The 8,601-nt window shown below is 46.7% G+C and overlaps 1 long non-coding RNA gene across 1 annotated transcript; it reads left to right on the forward strand.

Moving 5' to 3' along the window:
- The first annotated feature begins 1,113 nt into the window (after positions 1-1,113).
- On the forward strand, positions 1,114-7,963 carry LOC150062321 (uncharacterized). Its single transcript, XR_016535874.1, has 3 exons — positions 1,114-1,163; positions 1,644-1,710; positions 7,754-7,963. It is a non-coding gene; the product is annotated as an uncharacterized LOC150062321 (long non-coding RNA).
- The last annotated feature ends 638 nt before the right edge of the window (positions 7,964-8,601 follow it).

Below are 8,601 nucleotides of genomic sequence, written 5' to 3' on the forward strand. Positions count from 1 at the left end.
TGAGGGCCAAGTTAGCTGAGATCTGGATATAAAGTCACTACCCAAAGTAGGTGCCCAATAAAAGACATGTCGTAGGTATCATAGGTGAGACCTGCATGAGAGAGGGGTTCTCAGCCACCTTCCCACTCCCAGCCTCGACACAGGTAAGTGCACAGCCCTAACCTCCCTTTAAAGCAACTGTTCTGCATATAAAGCTCATTTCCCAGTGTTTGTCTAGGCACACCCGCCCAGGAAGGACAGGACAAGAAGGTGATATTGGCTCCATGTGATCTCAAAGCATGTTCCCACCTCTGGTTACAGAAAAGACTTTAAATTGGAACCTCAGCTTTAGGGAGAGAGCATCACCGTACACCTCAGTGTGGACCCATCCACAGGTGTGGCATGCACCTGCCGCTGTCCTGTTCACTATAACTGTGTTCTCTCCCACCACTGAACTGAAGTGGAGCGATGGAGGATGGGGCCTTCTTTGGAAGGCTTGGGTGGACCTGGAAGCTGTGCTGCTGGACCAAGATATGGCACAGGCTGCTGCTGAGCCCTTTTAAACTTTATACGTTGAAAGTCTTATCACAGTTCTGCCAACGACACTGCCTACATTCTTTATGAATGGTTCCTGGAACATTAGGAGTATTGTGGGGGCTAAGCTCACCCCTTTCAGGAGTGAAATCTCCCCTAAAAGGAAGTGAAAGTCTCTCAAGTACCCTAAGAACAAGCAGTTACATTTCTCATTTATCAAGCTGGTAAGGATGAAAGAAAGTGCTGCTCCCATACTGGCAAGAAGAAAGGGAAGCAGGCTGTCCTTGCTGGGAAAAAAGTGAGCCAGGACCAGCTTCAGCTTGCAGTTTTAGCCCATCCTTTACCTAGAGATTTCACTCACAGGAACTTAGTCTAAGTACATAATTTCTGTGTGCAGAGTTTGCTACAAGACATGTGCCAGAACACTGTTAATAATCAGGTAAATAAAAATTAATATAAGTGCCCTCAGCTCCACAGGGGCCTGGGAGGTAGATGAAGATACTAAGTGCAGGTGTAAATTGGGAACCAATAAGAAGGATGCTGCAGAAGTCACCACCTGCATTTGCAGCATAATTGTTAACATTTCTATGCTTCCCATTTAGAGAAAGAATGGGCAAGATGCAGGGACCACCCAGAGAGAATGACAGCAGGTATACTTTTTATTTTATTCTTTTTGCTTATCTGTGGATATTGTCTGTAGTAGGAAAAAATTTTTACAGTTATTTACAAAAAGCAAGTCAGGAAAAACATCTCTTTGCTGGGTAGGAATCAGCCGAGTGATGGTTAAAGATCTTTCTCTGTGACAAGAGGTTCACTCCTCTGGAATCAGCCAGAACAGAAGGCAGCCAGAGGGGGGGGGGTGCCATGCTAGAGAAGGCCTGCTAGGAAGGGCAGAACCAAGCTGGTTTGGCCCTAGAAAAATCCTGGGGTCCACCATTTCCAGGGACTGGTGCCTCTAGCCCTATTAACCTAAATGTTTTATTGATACTGTTGGATCTATCACCACCCTGGGTCTTAAAAGGGTCATTTAACAAGACACTGCCCATTTGTAAACAAAAGTTCATTGCAGAGAAAAATTGCCCCCTCTCATGGCAACAGCACAGACATGGAATGCACTTTCTCCTCTGCAGGCATCAGGCTCTGGAGGGCCTGGAAGAGGGGCTCCTGGAAGAACCATGCAGGGGGAAAACGAACAAGGTATGGGATTGACTAGGAGGAGCAAATGGGAAGGGTCAACCGGGTGAGACATAGTGGGGCCTGCAGTGGACTTAGAGGTTCCCATGGACAAAGTTAACCCCTCAAGAGCCAACCCTGTTTCTTACATTAGTTTCCACACACAGGTGTTTATGTAGATCTGATCCTTCTTTCCTTCCTTCCTCCCTCCCTTCTTTCTTTATCTCTTTCTTTCATCAGTCATGGGGCTTAAACTCAGGGCCTGGGCACTGTGCCTAAACTCTTTTTACTCAGGCCTAGCACTCTACCACTCTTTTTTTTTTTTTTTTTTTTTTTTGCCAGTCATGGGCCTTGAACTCAGGGCCTGGGCACTGTCCTTGGGCTTTCTCAAGACTAGAGCTGTACCACTTGAGCCACAGTACCATTTCTATGGTACTTTTTTTCTATGTATGTGGTACCAAGGAATCGAACCTGGGTCTTTGTGTATGCGAGGCAAGCACTCTACCACTAGGCTAAACTCCCAGCCCCACTCTATCACTGTTGAACCACAGCACCACTTCTAGTTTTCTGGCTGGTAACTGGAGATAAAAGTCTCATGAGGGCTTTCCTGCCCAGACTAGCTTTGACCCATGATCCTCAGATCTCCTGAGTAGCTAGGATTACAAGCATCCGCCCCCAGGCCCCAGTGATCTGATCTTTCTGGCTGGAGAGGGAGGGCTTTACTGTGCTCTCCATTGGGTCCTACAGTGCTTCTCACCCTCCACCCCTCCACCCTCACCTGGGGTCCCAGGACAGTAGAAGTCATGTAGGTCCTGTAGTCAGAGGTTAAGTGCTCAACCTTGGGCCTGAACATTCAGGCGAAAGATTTTCTGAATCCAGGGCTGGTTTGCCAACAAGGTTTATAAAGCCTTCAATTTGAGGTAGTGGGGAATGGGGAGGGGACAGCTTAGAAACTATGGCCTTCGGTCCTTCTCTGGTCTGTGAACTAGCCCAGAGAGCATACCTCTACAAAGACAAGGGTCCCTTGACTTTTCTGTCAGGGAGGCAACTGCTCAGTCATCATCATTGTCACCACCTGTTACTTGTTACTGCTGTCCTTCCAGCCTGGACTCTGGACAGGCAACACTGCCTAGGTGTGTTTCAGGCCTGTGTCAGCTCCTTCTAGCCCAGGCTCATTCATTTGGTTCCATTCCCCACATTTTCCATTCCCTGGGGCTCTGAAATCTATATGCATGATGCACTATTTAATTTCATTTGGTGAATATGGAGATTTAAATTTTTTTTCTTGTTGGAGATTTATTTAATCATCAAAAACTACAATATAAGGATGTAGGGGCATAGTTCAATGGCAGAGTGCATGCTTAGTACTCTAGGCACTTAGACCTTATAATTTTTTTTGAAAGATAAAGAGATTTATGGCACATGGAACAGGCATACTACAGGAAGAAAGCATTTTAACCCATCTTCAGATGATAGGGATAGCTCCCATGTTCTCAGCACTTACTATATTTCAGGCTTTGGGGCACTTGACTTGTCCTGTTTCCCTCATTCCTTACAGCTGCCCACATCTTATTTATAGATGTGGGAACTGACTATGGACGTGAGCAGGTCAGATATCTCTAGAGTAAATGCACTTGGACTGGAACCCATCCATCACCTAATGTCACCTTAGTGCACATCATTCAGTAACCGTGGGGAGACCTGCTGAGTCAAGTGTCTGTACTTACTGCAGTGTGCTCCTGTCCACAGCAAGCTCCCCTTTGAGAAGCTTCTCTGCTCTGGAAAGCCTTCCTTTTACCTTTGTGTGTGGTATTCGTTTTGTCACCATGTGTCACAGAACCTGTGTAGGAGAGATCTCTACTGTGAACTGATCACCTGACCTAACACAGGCTCACACAAACATGCATGTGCACACACACACACACACACACACACAGACACACACACACACACACGGTAGAGCACAGCTAGTTGTGACATTCTAGGGTTCAAATGCAGGATCTACGATTTACTGCTGCGTGACTTTGAGCAAGTTCTTTGATCTCCATGAGCCTCAGTTTCTTCAGCTGCAAAGCAGACCTAACTCTGCCTTGTAAGGTGTTTGCACCCAACATTCAGTACCGTTCTGCTAACTGTCCATTGCTGTTTTTGTCTAAGGGATGGGCATTTCTCGCCACCCCAGTGAACAATGAGTCCTTGTCTTGTTCCTTCTTTGTGTCTGTCCTCCAAGGCACTCAGCCCACACCAGATGTCCCTGGTGGTAGAGTTAGTCACAGGCTCCCCTGCCCCAGACAACATGAACGAGACTGCTGCCCTGTGCCCAGGTTACTTAGAAATCTGAATCATGCTGGGACAGCTCTCCCTGTGGAGAAGAGCCTGCAGCCTCAGCCCTCTCCCCTTGCACAATGAGCTCAGTCATCTGAACCTTCCTGATTTATCATATACTCCCACTGCCAGTATTACCCACCTCTAAGAAGATAAGAGGCTTGGTGGGTGGTGACAGGGCCTTGACTCTCTAGCCCTGCCCAACTTCCGTGGTTTGGCCATACTTCAAAATTATCAGTGGCCTCTGATCTGGCTAGTGATCTAGTATAGGGTCACAATATGTCATTTGGCCACTCTTGGTCTAAGGCGATAATTCAGACATAGCCCCATCTGGTTGGGACCAGTCCTTGGGGGTTCCCTGAAGCCTGGCAGGCAATTTTGGGGTGTTAGAAATTAAGGTTCTAACTGTCTTCTTCTGTCTTCAATCAGTGTTAGTGAATATATACTGTAGACTTAGGGACAGACCTATCTTTAAAATCTGGCTCAGATTTTAGGTAGTGTGACCCTGAATTTCTTAACTCATTTTTCTGGGTCTGTCTCTTTAGCTGTAAACTGGGAATGAGAATAACATTTCCTTTGTAGGATAACTGCAGGGTTAAATGTGTGGGCAGCAGGTTCTCTACAGCTGTTTCCAATACTGCCCTGCAATAGAGGCAGGGCATAGACTAAGACTTGGGCACTGGACCTGGTTAGAGTTTGACTTCCAGCTCTGCGGTGTTGGCCTTCAGCAAATCACTTCCCTTCTCAGCTCGTTTCTTCAAATGTGACGAGAGTAGTTTAAATTTTACGTCACCCAGGTACTTTGTAGCTGGCTAAGATCTATGGCTCTGAAGGTCCTTAAAAAAAAGAAAAGAGGGCTGGATGGGGCTGGGAGAATGACAGAAAGGGTGACTTTGATCCAGATTCATTGTGCTCATAAACTGACAGGTTGAATTGAAACCCATTTGTTTAAATATAACTTATTGTGTGTGTGTGTGTGTGTGTGTGTGTGCACTGATCCTGGAGTTTGAACTCAGGGCCTGGGCCCTGTCCCAGAGCTTTTTGGCATAAGGCTAGTACTCTACCACTTGAGCTTCAGGCCTACTTTTTACATTTTGATGGTTAATTGGAGATAAGAATTTCACGGACTTTTCTGTCCCAGCTGGCTTCAAACCTCAGTCCTCAGATTTCAGCCACTTGAGTAGCTAGAATTATGGACATGAGCTACCAATATATATACTATATATATATATATATACAATATATATATATAAAATTATTTTTGAACTCAGGCCCTGGGCACTATCCTTGAACTTTCTCAAAGCTAGCACTCTACCACTTGAGCCACAGCACCACTTCTGGCTTTTTCTGTGTATGTGGTACCAAGGACTCGAACCCTGAGCTTCATGCATGCTAGGCAAGCAAGCACTCTACCACTAGGCCACACTCTTGGCCCTATAAAAAAATTTAAAATGAAAACAAAAGACACTGAAGGGAGCTGAGGGAGAAAGAAGAGAAAGGAAAAAATAATTGCTACCAACTATATTTATCTGCCAAGGACACATTTCATGAACTCCAGCGGTTATACATTGTCTTCAAAATCCATAGCTTCTAGCAGTTTCTGAGCAACCAAGTAAGACCCCAGGAAGCTTTCCAGAGCCACAGCCCAGCCTCAGAGGAGATGAAGGCTAGAAAGCACAGGCTTGATACAAATGGGGCAGGCCTAAGTAAAACAGCCAAACCCCACACATCCAGAAAAGGGGACTCTGCCCATGGTGCCTCAGGCAAGAGGCAGCTCCACCTCACCAGAATGGATTTGTTTATGGCTAGTGCATGTGTTCTTACTCCTAAAAGAGCCTCACCTGGGAAATAGGACATTTTCGCTTAGTGACCTCAGACACCGCCCCTGCCCCTTACTGACCCTGCTAGCAAGGCAGCTACCCCAGCAGGTGACAAATGATAGTTGAGGGGTGTTGGCATCCTGAGAAAACAAGGGCCCCCCTTACCAGTCTCCCCTGTGGAGCCCCACTGAGTTATTCTTCATCCTACTTGACCCCAGGGGGATGACACGGTGGGATTTACAGAAAATAAAAAGCAACTTGTTCTACCAGTTTTTACCCCTACAGGAAAAAAAAAAAAAGTCACTTAACCATTTTAATGCTACAAACGTCCCTTTCCAGATACAATGCCCTTTAGAGACACAGGAGCCTGCTAAAAACCTGCGGTGTTTCCGCCATGCCCTCAGTGCCCAGACTGGACTACACCACTAGCACCCAGGATCCTGGCATGTGTAAATGATTGGCTTCACCAGGAAAAGGCTGGGATGAAGATGTCATTTTTCAGATGGGAAGACTGAGGTCAGGAGAGTATAGGGACTGGCTCTGGAGAAGCCAGTCTCCCTGTCACAACAGAATCTCAGCTACTCAAACTGACTGGAGCCCAGATGATAAAGATAGGCAGGCCCCCCCACCCCGGGACCCTGTATTGGATGTCCCATGTGGCTACCTTCTAGTATTCTGACAGCTGGGGTAACCAGTGCCCAGTGAGAGGAGCTGACTTGTCCTAGCCACTCAATGAGTGGGGCAGGGCACAGTGGCCTTCATGCTTCCACCGTGGGGAAGGGGCCAGCTCTAGTGTTGAGATGGTAGTGGGCTTCCCAATCCATCTATTCATCTAAGAGCCAATGACCAGGACTTCCCTTTCTTCAGGGTTCCTCAGGCCCCTGCTCGCTCCCCACTCCTCCCTTCTGTGTGATTCTGGAGGAAGTAGCTCCCTCTTCACAGCTCCAAGCTCTTCCCTGCTCCAACCCAACCTTCTTGGAAGGTTCCTCCCTCCTGGACTTGAACTTCTGAATTCTCTCGGATCCTACTGGGGACTCCCATAAGTGTACCCGAGAAACGCATGGTGTCCCCATGCTCCAGGAAGGAAAGGCTCTGGGGCTCAAACATTTAGGGAAAGCATCACACTTGACCCTCTTAGAAATGAATAAAGCATAGGAAAATGGGAAATCCTTGGGGAGGGGGGGATATCTGATAGGTGTAGAGGCTGGTGAGCTCCCCATTTAGCAAGGATGTACTTAGCAAGATAGAGTCTTGGGTTTGTGATCCTAATTGCACCATTAATCAGCTGTATACCTTGGGCAAGTTGTTCAACCTCTCAACCTGGTGTTCTCCCTCCCACCTGGAAGAAAGCCTAACTCACAGGCTCTGGGAAAGGGTCAATGAGCTCATGCACAAACTCCTCTTGATCTGTGGAAGTCCGCACTGTTTTTTGTTTTGTGCTGGCCATGGGGCTTGAACTCAGAGCCTGGGTGCTGTCCCTGAGCTCTTCAGTGGCCTTTGAGCCACTTCCAGTTTTCTGATGATTAATTGAATATAAGAGTCTCACAGACTTCCGTGCCTGAGCTGGTTTTGAACCTCAGTCCTCAGATCTCAGCCTCACGAGTAGCTAGGATTACAGGTGTGAGCCTATAACTAGTCTGAATTGTTTATTAGCGTTTGTTACCATTATTGTCTTGCAGTTTTCACTAGGATTACAATTACTTATCCTCTTCCTCACCCCTGAACAACCCCCAGTTTTATTACCAGTGGTTGTCACAGCAACATGCCAGCACTGCCAGTAAAAAATTGTAAGCTAATTCCTTGGGAGGGGGTGGGGGTGGGGGTCCCTACCTGCTTTGGGAGAACAGTCTTGCTTTTGTTTTTACAGAGTCCCTGCCACCTGCTGCAGGCTTTTTCTCATTGCCTAACTCATTCTGAAATAGATACTCAGGAGGCTTCTGACTGGAGGAACAGACCACGGAGACCTAGGTACCCACCTTTGCGTTGCTGAAGAAGTACAGGTTCAGAGGTGGGAGTCACAAGCCTGCCAGTTGGGGCCTTGCTCTCTGAGCTTCCATCTGAGAGGGGGCTGGAGGATGAGAACCAGACATGGGGAATCTCCTGCTCTCACTATCAAGCAATATCTTGGCAGACTTTGGAGGGGAAAAAAATCCCTCTTTCAAGAGATCTTGCCTCTTGGGCTCAAAAGACAATGGTATTTGAAATAAAGTGACTTTTAAAATATTTTTATTGTATACTTGTGGAGAAGAAAAAATGCAAATTCAGATCAACTTAAGAAAAAGTCTAGGGCCAGGAGTTTGGCCCAGTGGTAGAGTGCTTGCCTAGCATGCATGAAGACTCAGGTTTGATTTCTTGGTACCACCTACATAGAAAAAAAAGCCAGAAGTGGTGCTGAGGCTCAAGTGGTAGAGCTCTAGCCTTGAGAAAGTCCAAGGACAGTGTTCAGGCCCTGAGCTCAAGCCCAGGACTGGTAAAAAAAAAAAAAGTCTAAACAATCATAAGTTTCCATGCAAAGAGAAGCACCCACTGCTGTTCTGCCCTCCTGTTCCTCTGCTAGCAGGAAAGTGATTGCCTAGGGTCAGATTGTCAGAGCTAGGCTTCAATCCTGGTCAAGTCTGTGTGGGCTAACTACACCTCAAGTTCCTCAATTGCAGAATGAGAATAAAAGCATCTATGATATTTAAAAGTTCATTACCCTCTTTTTTTCCCCCCAAGAGAACATAAGTTGCAGGGTTGAAAAGAATATCTAAAAGTGATTCAGCAGTTGTTA

The sequence above is a fragment of the Megascapheus bottae genome, chromosome 6, assembly GCF_031878675.1.
Source record: "Megascapheus bottae isolate mThoBot1 chromosome 6, mThoBot2.hap1, whole genome shotgun sequence".
NCBI classification, from domain to species: Eukaryota; Metazoa; Chordata; class Mammalia; order Rodentia; family Geomyidae; genus Megascapheus; species Megascapheus bottae.